General features: G+C 40.4%; 1 pseudogene across 1 annotated transcript in view; it reads left to right on the top strand.

Moving 5' to 3' along the window:
* LOC311304049 (interferon-induced very large GTPase 1-like) overlaps positions 1–18,141 on the top strand; it is a 227,048-nt pseudogene that overhangs the window by 40,817 nt on the left and 168,090 nt on the right. Inside the window, exon 2 of the transcript XR_014630273.1 lies at positions 13,152–13,330. The product of XR_014630273.1 is annotated as an interferon-induced very large GTPase 1-like (transcript). The remainder of the gene's footprint in view (positions 1–13,151; positions 13,331–18,141) is intronic.

Raw genomic sequence — 18,141 nt, 5'->3', positions numbered from 1 at the left:
TTATTTCTAAACCTTAACTGGTGCAAAATACGGTGTATCACAGATCACATCAGGTCATCTGTAATGTATCTGTTGTTTTACACTCTTTGACCACCAGGTGGTATTGTGAGCAAATGAAGATCGAGAAATGAACGTTGAGATATGTGTAATAACCGTTTTACATTTAAAGTCCAACTGAAATCAAAATGGACCCTATTTACTTTGTTAGCGCATATTACTAGTCTTGTGGTGAACAATTAATCCGTGCAAGTTAAAACACGGAAAAAAATGTTTTGGCTTCGTAATCTTTAATCAAAATCTGAAAATGCCCCTCCTCTCTGCATTGGAGGACCTTCCCTGATGACATATGCTTGACGGCTTGGGTTGAGAAACGCTTAACCACTCCCCTCAAATCGTTAGTCTGTAATGAGCGAGAGATGGAGAGGAGGAGCACTAGAGTAAAACCCTGCCCTCTGTTCAATATTCCTTTTCACTGGGAAATACGTCACAGCACTGGAGAAAAGTCGTTTGCAACTTCCGGTTCACGCAGACTTTAAAGCCCCATTATGTAGGATTTCCGTTTTGGTCAAACAACGACCCCTAGAGTCGCTGTCGTAAATACCACTCACGCAGAGCAGTCTCTTCACTCACGGCCTGATCCCCTCCCCCCTGTATACCGGTCCCCGTTCAGTCGGATAGAAGCTGTAACGAGTGGAAATAAGGTGTGGCCCCTTTAAGAGCTGCGCGCGCCCTGTTTAACTGTCGGCAGTCTGTATTGTATGTGTGCCTCGAACAAAAACCCGTAAGCGGGTTGTTTCTGTTTGATGCTCATTCTTGTCCTATTTTTGTCTATCAAGTAATGCTGTGGACGGTAGAACGTGTGACAGACAGTTACACGAGTTCGATTGGGGAATAAACACAACGCGTTACAAATCGTCGGACATCGAACAAGCACAGCTAGCCTCCGAAGATGTCTACTAATCCATCAACAAGAACGCCAGGTGCTTTTTAGCTCACACCAACGAATGAAAGCTTGTCCGAGTGATATACAATATAAGCAATATACTTACAAGTCCAACAGCATGTGTGAGGACGTGTTGGGGGAAGTGAGGTAGCCTATGCCGTAAAGCAGTCGAATTTTGTAGTTCTTTTTGTTCTCGCGGGTTACTACCCGAACCCCGAAGTTTAAAAGTACGATTAAAAACTATACAAACCCCGTCAGGCTATGGTAGATGTGTCATTCAACCTATTTTAAGTCGATGTACTATCACAAGGGTTTTGGAAATATATTATTAAGGTTGAAAAGTTACTTAGTGTTACTTTAACTAAACCCAAAAGCATTAATACAACTTTTTTTATAAAAAGGAAACAGTAACATAGTCCATTGAACAAAGCATAAACACAAACCAAAGACTTTTATTGAATGCAAAATCTCAGTAGTTTATATTTAGTAAAAAAATAAAACATATAAAATTCAATTCAGTTCAACCTTCCATCCAAATGATTCACCCCAAATCACAACAAACAAAAATGTAGATAGAGTTCAAGACAAATCAATGTCCATGGATGGATGATGCATATAAGTATAATAGAGAGAATAAAGTATTACCTGAATTCCTCATCAAAGTCCCATAATGTCCAGTATGTTTCTCAACAAGCACAAGGCAAGGCAATGCTTCAGCTTTTGCATGACACATTGGCTGGATCCCAATGTGCATACTATCCATCCTAAATAGTATGTGACATTAGTAATTGTCAATACTATTTAGGGTGGATAGTATGCATATTGGGATCCAGCTATTCACTCCTTCTACCATATAACATGATTTATACACAAACATGTTGCCCTCTAGTGCCCTCTAGTGGTGAGGAAGAGAACGTGCCCTATGCTTGTGACTGTTGTAGTGTGAACCACTTGGCTGGAAAGCTTCAATGTTTCATGGGGCTTCATCTCGCCACCACTTCTTCTTCCTGAAGAACACACGTTTTCTTTAGACACTCTTTGGAGACTGGAAAGCAGGAACAAACGAACCGCTCGGCTCTGAAGCCAAAGGTAAATGTACGTCTGCTTCTGTATTTATACCCAACACCGCGACAAATCTCTATGGGTTAGTTTACACTCAAAGGTGATTGATTGGGCTCTCAGGCAGGGGTGGACTTAACCAATAAGAGAGGTAAGCAGCCGATTAGGGCCCCCGGGAATTAGGGGCCCCCGACAAATATCAAGAAGCCTATCCACATTATTCATGACCCATAAATTATGGGTGTAACTTCCGTTAAGCTGTAAACAATCAGTGAAAGACTAGCTCTATGGACGCAATAATATATGTATTTTGAACTATATACAATTACATTATACTACTCATCCTTCAACCATTGAACATTAAAAGGACATTTAAAGTGTAAAAGCATCAACATCAGACGGTTAAATATCACTGTGGTAATCTGTATTATGTAACATAAGTTGCCTTAAAAAAATGTTTTACTTCAGCATTTCAACGTGATTTTGACAGATAGTAAACTGTATTTACCTGTGAAAACAAACCTGGAAAGAGACGTGAGGATTTGTGGAGAAAAAAAGAGAGATTCTTTGTGCATTCCAGTGAATTTGTAATGGCATAGATCGTAAATTAAATGGGCAGAACAGACCACAGAGGACAAAAGAAAATAATCATGAGTCAAGTCAAGTCAAGTCAAGTATATTTGTATAGCGCTTTTCACAATACAGATTGTATCAAAGCAGCTTCACAGTATTAAATTAAAATAATACAACAAGGTTTGTTTCTAGTGGAATTTATTGATTGATAAAATCAAATTAAATATCCCCATAATATCCCCAACTGAGCAAGCCAAAGGCAACAGTGGCAAGGAACCGAAAAACTCCATCAAGTGACCTAATGGTGTCCTAAAACTCCATCAGGTGACCCAATGGAGAAAAAAAAAACCTTGGGAGAACCCAGGCTCAGTCGGGGGCCAGTTCTCCTCTGGCGTTTATTAATTAGAGGCCGGATTGTAATTTGAACTGTAAGATTAAAAATATTATATGAATGCCTGGCTGAAGAGATGCGACTTTAATCTAGTTTTAAACTGGGAGAGCGAGTCTGAGCAACGAACAGTATCAGGAAGACTATTCCAGAGTTTTGGAGCTAAATGTGAAAATGCTCTCCCTCCTTTGGTTGATCTGGATATCCTAGGTATGACCAAAAGCCTTGAATTAAGTGATCTTAAAGTGCGCGATGGATTATAGGGCGATAGAAGATCCGTTAAATAGACTGGAGCTAAGCCGTTTAGGGCTTTATAAGTCAGTAGCAATACCTTGTAATTAATACGGAACTTTATAGGCAACCAATGCAGTGATGATAAAATCGGTGTTATATGATCAAATTTTCTTGATCTAGTAAGAACTCTAGCGGCGGCATTTTGGACTAACTGTAGCTTGTTAATTGAGGATGCAGGACAACCGGCTAATAAAGCATTACAGTAATCTAGTCTCGAGGTCATGAATGCATGAACTAACTTTTCTGCATCAGAAACTGATAGCATATTACGTAGCTTAGCAATGTTTCTAAGGTGGAAAAAGGCAGTTTTTGTAACATATGAAATATGATTTTCGAAAGACAGGTTGCAGTCTAGTATAACACCCAGGTCTTTTACTGTAGAGGATAAAGTAACAGGACATCCTACTATATTAAAGTTGTATTGCGAGAGGTTTTGTGGGCGGTTTTTTGAACCGATGATTAGTACCTCTGTTTTGTCTGGATTTAATAAAAGAAAATTACGCGTCATCCAATCTTTTATATCTTTAACACACTGTCAATTTGGATAATTTAGCGTTTTCATCTGGCCGTGATGAAATATATATTTGAGTGTCATCAGCATAACAATGGAAACTAATTCCATGTTTCCTTATAATATTTCCAAGTGGCATCATATATACTGAGAATAACAGAGGGCCTAACACAGATCCCTGCGGCACTCCATAGTTTACTGGAGTTATGATCGATTTTTCTCCATTTAAATAGACAAAATGGTAGCGGTCAGATAAGTATGATCTGAACCAGCTTAATGCTTGTCCTTGAACACCAGTATAATTGTGTAGTCGATCTAAGAGTATTGTGTGATCTATAGTATCGAACGCAGCACTAAGATCAAGTAAAACTAGTATTGAGATACAGCCTTGGTCAGAAGCTAAAAGTAAATCATTTGTGATTTTAACGAGCGCAGTTTCAGTGCTGTGGTGCGGCCGGAAACCAGACTGAAACTTTTCATAGATATCATTTTCTTGCAAGAAAGAACACAATTGAGCGGTGTGGCGATTAAGAAAAAAAAAAGGAGCTTTACGCCACATCTTCGTTTTGTTTACTTTTATTTTTTACTTTCACTTTGCGTGTATGGGGAGGCGCTTTTCAATTAACGGCGGAGGCAAGGAGGATATAAATGTGGGTTCGTACCTGAGAGAGGGCGCGTCATCCGAAGGTTTGAAGCTGAGGGAGTGATTGTTTGGATTAGTATTACCGTATGAAGGGGAGAGACGGCCGCTTGTGAGCTGAGGTTTCCTGCGAGTGATGTCTGGTGCGTCGCGGAGTTCACTCAACTTCACTGCGTTGCACATCCTGATCATCTGGTTTTAATAAAGCTGAAGACAAGTATGGGCTGCTTAATCCGCCGAAACGGTGCCTGACAACAACACCCCCTAGATCCCTTCATAAACAACAAACTTGGTCAGTACCTGTGCGCCGCCATTACACCCACTCATTCATTCACGCACGCACTCGCAAAACATTCACGCACGCACTTTTGATATGCTTATATTACTGTGATTGTTTATTGATTATTGTACCTTTTAAGTTTGTTGATGTTAGTAACTTTGAACTAATTAACAGAATGTTTATTCTATGTTTTTTTTTTCTTTTTTGTACAATTTATGAATGGTCCTGGACGCGAATCTGCCTATTGGAAACGTGACACAGGTGACCCGGCGATTGCTACAGGGATTTTTTTTTTTTTTTTTTTGTGTGTTTTTATTATTCTTTTTTTGCTCTTGAAGGTTGTTTTGTGTGTTGTTTTTGAGACATTGGAAAATATTTTTTTTTTTGCTAACAGTTGTCGCTGACAAATATATTTTTTTGTAAAGAGACAATGTCTCCAACAATCTAGCCACATACTCTGAAGCGGAAGAGAATCTTTCCCCATCACCCAGGTTAAGCATAACATACACAGGAAGGACTATCTCTTTCCCAAAAACCACTTTGTAGGGTGTAAACCCAGTACTGGAATGAACGCTGCTTCTATAGGCCATCATTACATAAGGCAACAAGATGTCCCAGTTAGCTTGATTATCATCTACAAACAGAGACAACATGGAGGCCAGTGTTCTGTTAAACCTTTCAATCATTCCATCAGATTGAGGATGATAAGGTGATGTCCTGGTCTTATGAATGTTCAGTAACTGGCACACTTCTTTAAATAACCTAGATTCAAAATTTCGGCCCTGATCAGTATGGATTATCCTGGGGGCTCCGAAGCGGCACACCCACTGTTCAACTAACAACTTAGCCACCGTCTCAGCTTCCTGATTCGGAAGAGGGAACGCCTCCGTCCATTTGGAAAAGTAATCCCCAATAACTACAATATATTTGTTTTTCTTGGGGGTTTCAGGGAGAGGTCCCAAAATGTCCAACGCCACCCGCTCATATGGCCGTGATGCTACCACCGATTGGAGTGGAGCCCGCCAATGTTTCCCCACAGCTTTTCTAGACCCACAATCCACACATTCGCGACACCAACGCTGCACATCCCCAAACCAGCCCAGCCAATAGAAACGGTCTTTCACTTTTGCTTGTAGTTTCTGTATTCCCAAGTGCCCACCCGTAACATCACTATGCAACTGTCTTAAGACTTCTGACACCATAACAGTGGGAATAACCACCTGTACCTGGTTTGCGGCATCCGAGTTCGATGGGGGAAACCTCACCAAACGGGAGCCCTGCATTTGTAACTGGGACCATACCGGTGCATACTTTTGTAAATCGTCCGGTGGTTGCAAACAAGTCCCTCCCTCTTTTTTTCAAGCAATGATCTTTTGTAACTCGGCATCTTCCCGCTGCGCCCAAGCCAACTCATCCCCTTCCCACCCTGGGGTTACATTGGGAGGCACATTTTGTATTGCAGCTATTACAGGCACCCCTCGCGGCTGTGGGGCTGGCTCCAGGGGCACTGGAGAGGACAGGTAAGCAGGCAGCCTAGAAAGGGCGTCAGCATTAGCATGCCCTCGTCCAGGGCGATGAACAATTTTATACTGAAAGCTTGTCAGCTGCTCCACCCATCTGGCTAACTGTCCCTCCAACCCCTGGAAATTATGCAGCCACCTCAAGGAATTATGATCCGTTCGCAGGACAAATTCCTTACCCAACAGGTAATGTTTAAAATGTCTAATGAACGTGATCATACTTAACAGCTCATTCTTGGTTGTGGCATATTTTCTTTCCTCCTTAGTAAGGGCTCTGCTGGCATATGCTATAACCTGTTCACACCCCCCCTCTTCTTGTGACAACACCGCCCCAATACCGGCATTGCTAACATCCGTATCTAAAATAAATGTTTTGGAGGGATCAGGGTATATAAGAACAGGTGCTGACATTAAACTCAATTTGAGCTGTTCAAAGGCTGTTTGGCATGCCATGTAAGTTGGTGCAGGGGACGAGCAATCTCAGCAAACCCCTTCACAAACCTCCGATAGTACGAGGCTAAACCCACAAAGCTCCTGACCTCTGTCTGATTTTTGGGCACCGGCCACTGACGCACAGCCTCTACTTTTGTGGGATCTGCTTTCACCCCCTTTGATGAAATAATGTGTCCCAAATACTGCACTTGAGTGGCAAACAAGTTACACTTAGTGGGCTTGACTTTAAGGTTAGCCTGGCGTAGTTTTATCAAAACTTCGTCCAGACGGCCTAAATGTTCCTGAAATGTCCGTCCAAATATGATAATATCGTCCAAGTACACCAGACAGGTAGTCCACTGAAGATCTGCCAGCACCAGATCCATCAGTTGCTGAAATGTACTTGGACTATTACAAAGACCAAAACTGAGGACATTAAATTCAAACAGGCCTTGCCGAGTGATAAAAGCAGTCTTATATTTATCTCTAGGATCCAACTCCACCTGCCAGTAACCACTGGCTAAATCAAGAGTGGAGAACCAGCAAGCTTTATTCAAACTGTCAAGGGCATCATCGATCCGTGGCAATGGATACGCGTCCTTCCGGGTTACATCGTTTAACTTGTGATAATCCACACAAAAACGGAGACCGCCGTCACGCTTGCGTACCAAAACTACTGGAGCTGCCCATGGACTATGAGAAGGCTGAATTATATTATTTGACAACATTTGGGGGAATTACAGTGTCTTCCAAGACGATCACAGTCCAAGGTTTATCAATATCTGCCGGAACAATCAGAGGAAACATTTTACCCAGTATTCTGCACTCCTTTTTACCAAAATCCACAACAACACCATATTTACTCAAAAAGTCAAAACCCAAAAGAATATCCTGGGACGGCACATCAGCTACCAAAAACTCTGCAATTAATGCCAATGAATCAAACTGACAGACTGTTTGCCATTTTCCCAAAATCCCCATCAACCCTCCATTAGCTGCAGACACATCACCATGATGTCCGGACAGTTCTGTTCCCCCCTTAGTGATTTCAAGCCAAAGTTGTTTTGGTATGACTGATAATGTTGCCCCACTATCTACCAAGAGAAGGGAGTCTGACGCACCTATTTTGGCTCCAATGTATCCAGAGCCACCCTGATTGCTTGCAGAGGCCGCATATGTACCAACTCGCCGGGGGGCAGGCAGTGGGCCTACAATGCCTGCCCCCGGTAGTTTCCCTGCGAATATGGGCAGTCTCGTTTTAGGTGTCTAGTACACCCACACTCCCAACAACCACCCCCCGCCCCTCTGGCTCGATCTACGGACCCTTGTGAAAAGCTGTTCTTGGGCTCTCGGGCAGGTTCCCTCGAAAATTGAGTGGGAGTGGGGTTTGCCATAGACTGTTGAATGTTACTCACTGTTGTACGAAGAGATTTTACTTCCTGCCTCAATTCCTCCACCATTCCTAACATCACTTGCATTTGTTCATCACTTTTGGATTTATTCTCCACCACTCCCCTTACTTTTGCATCAGACATCAAATGGGTTTGCTCCATATTCCTAAGAAACTCTAATTCAGCAGCAAGATCAATTGCATCTTCTAGGGTATTAGGTTTTGCTCTACGCAGGCTGATACGGAAGTCACCAGTTGCAAAATGTGTAAGAAACTGATCTCTTGCCAACATATCACGAGTGCAATTATCAGCTGTAGGGTAAGCTTTAATGGCGAGACGCCGTAGGGCATTTCCGAATTCCCTCGCGGTCTCATTATGCATACGACGGCGAGCTGTAAATATTGCCCTACTCCAATCACTACTGTCACAGGGCTCGAAACATCTGGCCATAGCAGCTTTTAGCAGCGCGTAATTTCCTTTAGCCTCACCGGACAAACCACTATAAATATCTCTTGCACGCCCAGAGAGTAGAAGAGACATGAATTTAAGCTTTAAGGGTTCATCCCAATTATTTACGTCAGCAGCCAGATCAAATTGTTCTGACCAATCAGACCACTCTCGACCTACACCAGTAAAAGTCTCAGGCATAAACACTGGCCGCGCAGTAGCTCTTAATGGTCCCACATCCCTAGCGCGGTCCACATCGTCAAGCCTAACATTATCCTCCTCCTGTGACATTTTTGCAACAATATCTAGGTTTTTATAGGGTTCACAAAAATTAAGCAAATCCCCACCGCTGCCACCAGTGTAATAAACCTAGAAGGATTGAACCAATTGTTGAGGCTAGAGAAATCTACTCTACAAAGCAAATAATATCACAGGGGTAGAAACAATAATCTTTATTAAATATAATTCATGCAGTTACCAAACATGGCAGACTGGGTCGGGCTCTTGAAGTCACAAATACTAATGTTAATCAGCCTGGGCGAACCACACCTTGATGGAGCATGCTACACAGAGAACACCGCAATAAATAGGCCATACAAAAGCTAGCGCACACGCAATAAATAGGCAAAAAGCTAGAGTACACACAAGAACACTGCACACGTTAACAATGCACATAAACTTCACACCCAAGACGCCATCAGGCTACTACATGAGCATTCAGTTCATCATAACCCTCCCACCCAACCATGAAATGGCTATACTGCCAGATTTAAAATCACTCTCTCTCACACACACACACACACACACACACACACACACACACACACACACACAGAGAGAGTTTAACACTTAACTTTCCCGGGATTCGAGACCCTCCCCCGGGGTCTAGGCTTTTGGCGCTGGTTGGCAGAGGGAGAAGATCAACACCAGTCCAGCGCTCGGGAGGCCTCCGAACTATAACGGAAACGGAGCACCCCTTGCTGAGAAGCCGTGCCGCCCACACACTCCTACACCCGGCCTTATCTACAGGTTAGCCCGCTAAGCTATCTTCGCCGCCGGCAGCCCTAAATAGCATGCGAACGGCACCCACCCCTCAACCTTGAGTGCAGCTCGGCGTTAGCAACAACACACCGCTTCCCAGAGCCCCACACCCTTCGCTATGCCCTTCTTTTTATCTCCCTGCTTCCCATTGAAACTCACGCTCATCAGTCGTCAGGTGCGAACAATCCATTATCTCAACCCACTCTTCCCTCAAATCCCTCCCCCCCACACACAACAGTCATAACAATGCATTTATCCAATGTCACTTCATTACAATATTCTTGTTATATCATGTGACGTTAAAATACCAAGTGTTACGTTATTCTCATGTTATTCTTAAATAAAACATGATAGAAAACGGAGAGCTCATTGAGTCAGACTGAATATCAGCTTTATGTGCAGCGCGACCTTATGATTTGAAATGAATTGTTTCAGTCTTTTTGAATGGAAGTTCCCCAAACCGGAAGTGCCTCCCATAATTCAAAACGCATTAAGGAATAAGGTGTATATATAAATTATATATTACTTATTAGTTTTCTGTCATATATTATATGGCCTGTCTATAACCATTAAGATTTTAACGTTATTATTACATCTGCTTGAATGGTCGACCTGACGTCGATCGTGACCGACTGAAAGGAAAGCAGAATTATCTATTAGGGGTTGTGCTTGAATAATTTAATAATTTATACTTACACATCTATTGTGTAAAATTTGACACAACATGAGTTGTCCCTGAGCACACACACAAGATGTGTTAAAACTGAAACATATGTTAACTTATTCAACCACAAAAAAAAAAAAAAACAGTTCAATTCTGTTCTCTTTTACTTTATAATGCAAAGTGTTTCTCTTTTAGTCAATTAAGCAGTAATATGGTTAAATACACTTGTATGTATAAAACCCATATTTACCATGAAGTCATTTTCCATCGCTTATAAAAAAACATTTTCATTAATTATTATTATTTTTTTGTCTTGCTTTGTTATTTTAAGTCTTATTTTGCCCATATATTGTGAGTGGTTTGCAGTGCACAAGTTTGAGGGCGGAGGAGAAGAAAGAAGGGGAGGGTTATTGTGCTTTGATTCGACGCGTGAAGCGAGTTCAGTCGAGCTCCTCCGGCTTCATCATCATTACGCAAAACACGGACAGGAGCTTCGATCTGGACTGCAACAAGGTCAGACTAGTGTAATATTGTGATGTGTTTTGGGGTCCCGTTAATGTTTAGTTTGCAACTTTATTTCGTAGTAATTTATCAGGCGAAATGAATGCAGCGGAATGCAGCGAAATGAAACGAAACCGAAACTAAACACAAAATGGGCGATTTTAGGGCGATAATCAAAAGTAGAGAGCTATTTTGTAAACAGACTTTGTTTGGAATGACTAAACAAATAGATTTTTCTAAAAAAAACAGGACAGTGAAATGTAAACAAATTTAATCTACACTATCCTAACAAATAGACGTTTAGAAGATGTCTTTAAGATGTAATTATTTAGAATGTATGTTAAACTGACATCTTCTAAACGTCTATTTGACATCTGACAGGAAACGTCCTATAGACGTATTGCAGATGAGCAAACACTCTTGAAAATACGTCTTCCAGATGTAAACATCACATCAAATAGACGTGTGCTATCTGGGTACGGGGCATGACGGTCATGAAAACAATAAGTAGGCTAAAGTAAAAACACGGTGATTATTCATAATGAATTAAACTGCAATTAACGTTTTAAAACGTTTAAAAGTTTTAAATAGCCTACATTACTTACAGTTTGCGTCGTTGTTGAGCCCTGAATAGTCCACACGGCCTTATCTTGTACAAAGGTTTTCTGGCAAAGCCAGCATCATACTGCGATTGTTCTCAACTGTCACTCATCCTTGAAATGTGGAGAACACACGCTTAAATTAACACTGCCGTGACTGGGACGTCCGCAAAAAATAAACTGCATCCATCTTCCCCTGACGTCTGGATCTTTCAGCAGCGTATATTATTCAAACATGTTGTTTGTCCACAGCCAGGAACAGCACATCTGCATGACATCGCATTCTTCTTGTAAACAGACCCACTCGCTGCACGTCGACTGAACACATGTGAAGCGCGTGACAGATGCGATGATGAAATGAGGCATAGTTATCTTGCGCTTGAAGCGTAGTTGTCTACGCTGGATGCGGTCATATGCAAACGACTGGTACGTCACTTCGTACCGTGACGTCACTTCATACCATGGATCCAGAACGAGCTGTATTTAGAGCTTGATTAAATAAATGATTCATTTATAATGGGGAGGATGTCTTAAGCTATGAAACTTGCAGGACGTTTTAATGGTACAAAGACCTCTTATATTCCAAAAGATCAAGGCAAATTTGGTTTCTCATGTCATGACCCCTATATACTTTCTTACGGGCGAAGTTACCAGGTGCTGTCCGTGGCGATGCTGCTGAATTGCAATTCAGAAATAGTAAAAAATTGCATTTATTAGGACTCATGGGATATTATAAAAATAATCAAAACTATAATAGCCTAGCACATATTTTAAAATTTGTACCATATATTGCTTTCACAATAATAATAACCATTTACATTTTTTACGCGCTTTCTTCTCTTTCCCATTTTTTGTTCGCTGAGGTGGAGCTGCGATGAAATATTGCTCTTGTAAATACTTTCCAGCATTTCAGTAATAAAAGTGTACATCTAACGTATGGTGCTCAGCAGTGATAAAAAACATGATTTAAACAGTTTTGAAGTTTTGAATCTCTTCTTGTAAACTCAGAGATGTGGATTCATGGCAGACTTTTACTTTCTGGCCCCTGGACTTTACACCTCTGCCTGAACCTCACACAAGCTCACACTGAGAGATGTAGAAAACCTCTAGTTTGGAGTAACTATGCCCTCTAGTGGTGATCTACATACAGTGTATTGAGGATCGAGCTCAGCTCAAAGTTCAGTAAAGAGAATGATGTGATTACACAGCAGAAGCTTGTGTTGTTATCTTTCCAGCAGACACGACAGAGCCTCTTCTCATTGAAACTGTATCTTGAACTTTAACCTGCACTTGTTGTCAGACTAGATTGAAACAGGTTTTTACTTCTGTAGTGTGACTGACTCCAGCCAATACCTCTTCCTACTTTCACGTTGGCAAGAAAGAAACGTCTAAACTCAATGAAACTTTGACACAGAGGTATCACGTTTCCTTATAAAAAGCCTCTTTGTGTTTGTTATATGAAATGTAAATGTGAGATGTAACAAAACTGATGAATGTGATTAATAACTTGATGAGGTGCTGTAATGTGGGTTTCAGTTTATTATATCAGAAGCAAAGTTCTTTAGGTACAAATGTAACATGTACAATGAGATTTTGGAGCACCAACAATGTCAAATCACTGCATAAACTGTAAGTGTAGAGATTAAAGATCTATATCATGTTGTTCAACTGATTTTATATTTTGGACGTTTTTATTGTACCAAGTCATAGAGAGCAGCTTATTTCCATCAGTAAATCAGCAGGTGCTTTTATTTAAAGTGATGTTTGATCAGTGTGTGTGTTCATCGGGAATGAAACCTGTGAATCTCAGCAGATGTGCAGCTCCGACATGATCTCAGGATCTCAAGTCTCTTTTTTTTTTTTCTCAGAATCCTGAGTCTCATGCCCCTCTCAGTAGTCGCTGACAGCAGCCAGCCAACCACTGATCTCTGCTGCCGGCAAAATACAAAACCTCCTCTGCAGTCATGAAGCGGAATTATGCTTCAGGAAGCCAGAAAAGAAAGAAGAGAAAGGAAGAGGAGGATGTGAAAAAACAAGATAGCGGTAAGTGATCAATTACACTGGATAAAATAGCTCTACTTGTCTTGCACAAAAATATTTTTATGTTAGCTACCTGCCTGACGGCAAATGCTGCTTGTAACGAACAGTTGGTGCAACTTTTTTTTTTCGAACGGACGGACGGAATATGGTTACATACTGTAATATGTATTTTTAACGGGATAAGGAAGACGCAGATCTGTTCCAGAATCAGATAGCACACGACTATTTGATGTGAAACTTACATCTGGAAGACGTATTTTAAAGAGTGTTTGCTCATCTGCAATACGTCTATAGGACGTTTCCTGTCAGATGTCAAATAGACGTTTAGAAGATGTCTTTAAGATGTAATGATTTAGAATGTATGTTAAACTGACATCTTCTAAACGTCTATTTGACATCTGACAGGAAACGTCCTATAGACGTATTGCAGATGAGCAAACACTCTTTAAAATACGTCTTCCAGATGTAAGTTTCACATCAGATAGCACACGACTATTTGAAGTGAAACTTACATCTGGAAGACGTTCATACATCTGTATAACATTTCTATAGCTTTGTAATAGGTTTTGATGAAAGTGGCATAGCATGCTATACTTACTATTCCACCGTGATAATCTATTTACCAAATGGGGGTTAGGAAAACCACACAATAAATTCTGTGCATCAAACATTAGCTTGGGATGTTTTTAAGCATTGGTAGTTGTGAAAGCAGCTGCATCCCTTCTCTTCTAATATCAAAATATGGAAATGCTAACATATCTTTTCGCTAACACTTTATAATAACCATCATTAATAGATGGAAAATTGTTAGTTATTTAATCTTTAGTTAATTGTCATTTAACTGTCAGTCTTTTTACTTAATAAATACTTTGTAACCCATCTATAAACATTATTTAACCAGAAAGAGGCAGAGGAACATGATTTTTTCATAGCTTATCTTAATGTGCAAGTGTCGGGATATACGGTAGTGGATCTTGAACAGTTACTTTATTCTGTGTGGCAATTTTTACACTGTTACTTTTTGAAGTACAGTATCAGGATAACCCACATGTTTTACTGGTACTGTTTATTCACTATTTAACAAGGTATTATAAACCAGCTAGTAACTCTTAACAAAGTGTTAGGAATATCTGGTCCGTCTATCTATGTAATGGTTATAGATGTTTTAAAAAGGTTTCTTAAAGGTTTACAAACATTTTTTTAATCATTACCCGATACCTAATATACAGGTGCTGGTCATAAAATTAGAATATCATCAAAAAGTTGATTTATTTCAAGAATTCAACTTAACAGGTGAAACTAATATATTATATAATCTCATTACATGCAAAGTGAGATATTTCAAGCCTTTATTTGTTATAATTTTGATGATTATGGCTTACAGCTTATGAAACCCACGAAATCAAAATCCCAGAAAATTAGAATATTACATGAAATCACACAGTAATTACACAGTGATACCATGGTCATTGAACCAGGTTTTGGTTCTTTTGGCAGTGTGGGCAGGTGCAAATCCTGCTGAGAGAAGATTACTATAGTATTTTCCAGAAATACTGTCATGGAGCAACATCAGCTGCCATTTTTGGTGAGATCATCTGTCAGAAACTGAAAGAGCCCTTTGAGCAGAGCGTCTACAAGAAGACTGCCAGATATCTGGCTGTTGAAATGAGATCAAACTGTCCGTCACTGAATGCAAACAGATCAAATCTGGAGAAACACATCCTGAAGACACTGGCAGAAGAGGAGGATTTCAACAAATACATGAACTACATTCATAAACCCAGAGATCACTTCAAGAGATTCATCAGAGATGAAGTCAGTCGGTACATCACTGATACGTTCAGTGTCAGTGTTTTACCCAAGATGAAGGAGAACATTAAACTCCTGCAGCAGAAGATCATGAAAGCAGCACATGAATCTACTGAACATGTTGAAGAGAACAGAGGAGATGTTGGTTTGTGGTTGAAGAGTTTCACACAGAAGCTCTCAGATGAGCTGATCTTCTCTGAAAAAGACCTCAGTGGAGTCAAACATGATGATGTTGATGATTTCAGCCTCCTAGAAGATGTGATAAGACACAAACTTCCTGCTATAATGACTAACATCAGCTGTAGATTCAACACAGAGACATTTCCAGTAAAGCTGGACAGTAAACTCAGGCCAGATGAGCTTCTGATTGATCACTTCTGTCAGTGCTGTTGGGTTCAGTGTCCGTTCTGTAAAGCCGTCTGCACCAGCACCATAGAAGACCATGATGGAGATCACAGTGCTCCTTTCCACAGAGTGAGGGGAATTAATGGAACATATTACAGTTCAACACAGAATCTCTGTCCTAATATTTGCACAAGTTTAGTAGCAAGTCATCAGGAATTTAATACACCACATGGAAGGTTTAAATATAGAGACTACAGAAGAGCAGGAGGAGATTATGCAGACTGGAGCATCAGCCCTGATCTCTCTGAACTGCCCTACTGGAAGTGGTTTGTGTGCAGATTCCAGAAAGATCTGGAAAAACACTACAGTAAAACATTTGAGGGGAGTGGTGAGATTCCACATGAATGGAGAAAATACTCAAAACATGAAGCTATTGAGAGTTTAGATAAATACATATAATGAAGCAGATAAAGAATGAGACTCTTATGTCTCCTCTCAGATTCAGATCACAGATATCATCATAAAATATACCAGAAAAGAGTTAAAGACAAGATCCAGTTCCTCATACATGATTTTAACTACAACACAACATATTTCTGAACATATGCCTAAATGATAAAAGCTCAAAATGCTTGATGAATATTAGAGTTTATTACTAATCAAAACAGCTTCATCTCCATCATGAACTGAAAAAGATCTGTGATACGAATATTAATGATAGATTGTTGATTTATGATTGAAGGGCATATATGAATGTGTTTGCTAAAGCTCAGTGCTGATGATCAAACGGTTGGAGGAAAGTGTGAGGAATAAACGGCAAATTAAACATCCCAGAGCCGTCGATCTGATTTATATCAAAATTACTACTTCACTCAATTATGTCCACATCACTGAGGACACATCATGAATTTACTGACCTTGTCCAGTGTCCTTTTACACTTGTTTAATACAGACCTCGTATTATGAAAAATATAGTTTTGACTTGAAATGAATTGAAATGATAAAACTGAAATGATCCATAGCAGATTTTCATTTGCTGACAGTATTTCAGTCTTTACTCAAATTCATTACTTAGACATTACTAAAATATATCTCATGAAAATAATCTCTAATGCTGCCCTTAAACTCTCACTGATGACCTTTGAACTTCCGCTTCTGCCCAGTGTGTGTCTGAACAACAGAACTAAAGTCAACGGGACACAAACACACAGTGTGACTTTGACACATGAGAAAATCTGTGCGATTACTTGCAGAAAGATTTGTGTTGATGATTAACGAAGGCTATACAAGAACACATGCTTCAAAACAGAAATGCAGTGCAATTCTACTGGACTGTGTTAGAACAAGGTTTATAAAAAACAAGGCACACTATAAGTACTTGCAAATGAGTATAAAAATTGTACTGTATTAGCAACGTTTCGGCCTCACGACCTTCATCAGGCAGCACTAGGTTTATAAAAGTTGAAAAGACAAAACTGTTAACAAAACCACTGGGCAATTACAGATCATGTTTGTATCATTCTCTGTTCAGTGTCAGAGTTCATCAGCATCATTTCACACTGATTGTCCATATGAACGAGTTATATAAACTTGTTAGAGCACATCAGCTCTAGCTTTGGGTTCTCCAGCTGACCAGAGGATGAGGAAGAGCTGATTCTGATGTAACTGCAACACAAATGATATGAATGACTCTCTTACAGTGGAAATGAAGCAGTCAAGTTAGCATTATTCAGTAAATGGATTTGCACTGCCGCATCTTCTCCTCCTTCAGCGTCTCATCATCACCTCTCCAGTTCCAGCGCTGGTTTCCAGTAGATGTTTCGTCTCCAGCTGCTGCTGTTACTGTGTCTCCACACATAATAACACATCTGATAACTGTGGAGACATGGCTGTGGTCTTCCTGAAAACTTTCTCTGTTATTGAATTGCTTTAGGTATTTACAGAGATATCCTCAGTCAAGTTTTCCCAGAGCACAGGGAAGAACTAGAGCTTTATCTGGCTATGATGGCAGACTTTAGCCACCGATACGAACACCACAGATCATTTTCAGCTAAATCTGCTTCATTCATCTCTGTATTCAACACCAGATTAGTCTGTTACTGGCTAAAGCTCCAGTCGCTGTCCACGGTGCTGAACCTGTCGGATCTGCTGTCCATGGTGCTGAATCTGTAGACGCTCCATTAGATATAAGAGGCCTGTCCATCGTTTGTAATCATTTCAACGAATCTGTTTGGACTTATCCTAAATGTAAATTCTCGCATGTTTGTAGTTTTTGCAAGGACCTGCTCCTGAAATCGCTCTGCCCTCAACACTGCAAACCTGTGACGCGAGGAAAGCCTCCATTACTCGCCAACACTCTCCAGCTTTCTTTCATCTCACCCAATGTCTATTTTGTTCATCATTTAATCACTGGACTTTCTCAAGGGCTTTCAGTCGGTGTCCTTTCTTCTCTGTCTACTCTGTAAAAAGAGATGTGTTAAAGGTCCCATTCCATGAAATTTTCATTTTCTGAGGTTTTTAAACATTAATACAGTATGAGTTCCCTTAGCCTGTATATGGTTAGCCTGGTTCTACCAGACTCTCGTACATTTCATTTGTACAGAGAGTCTGGCCTCTCTCCATTGACAAGCGTTAACTTCCTTGTAGGCGGGTACTCTGTTGAAG

This window comes from Rutilus rutilus, assembly GCF_951802725.1.
Source record: "Rutilus rutilus genome assembly, chromosome: 1".
Taxonomy (NCBI): domain Eukaryota; kingdom Metazoa; phylum Chordata; class Actinopteri; order Cypriniformes; family Leuciscidae; genus Rutilus; species Rutilus rutilus.
Note: the sequence above shows the minus strand (reverse complement) of the source record. Positions and strands in the feature narration are given on the sequence as shown.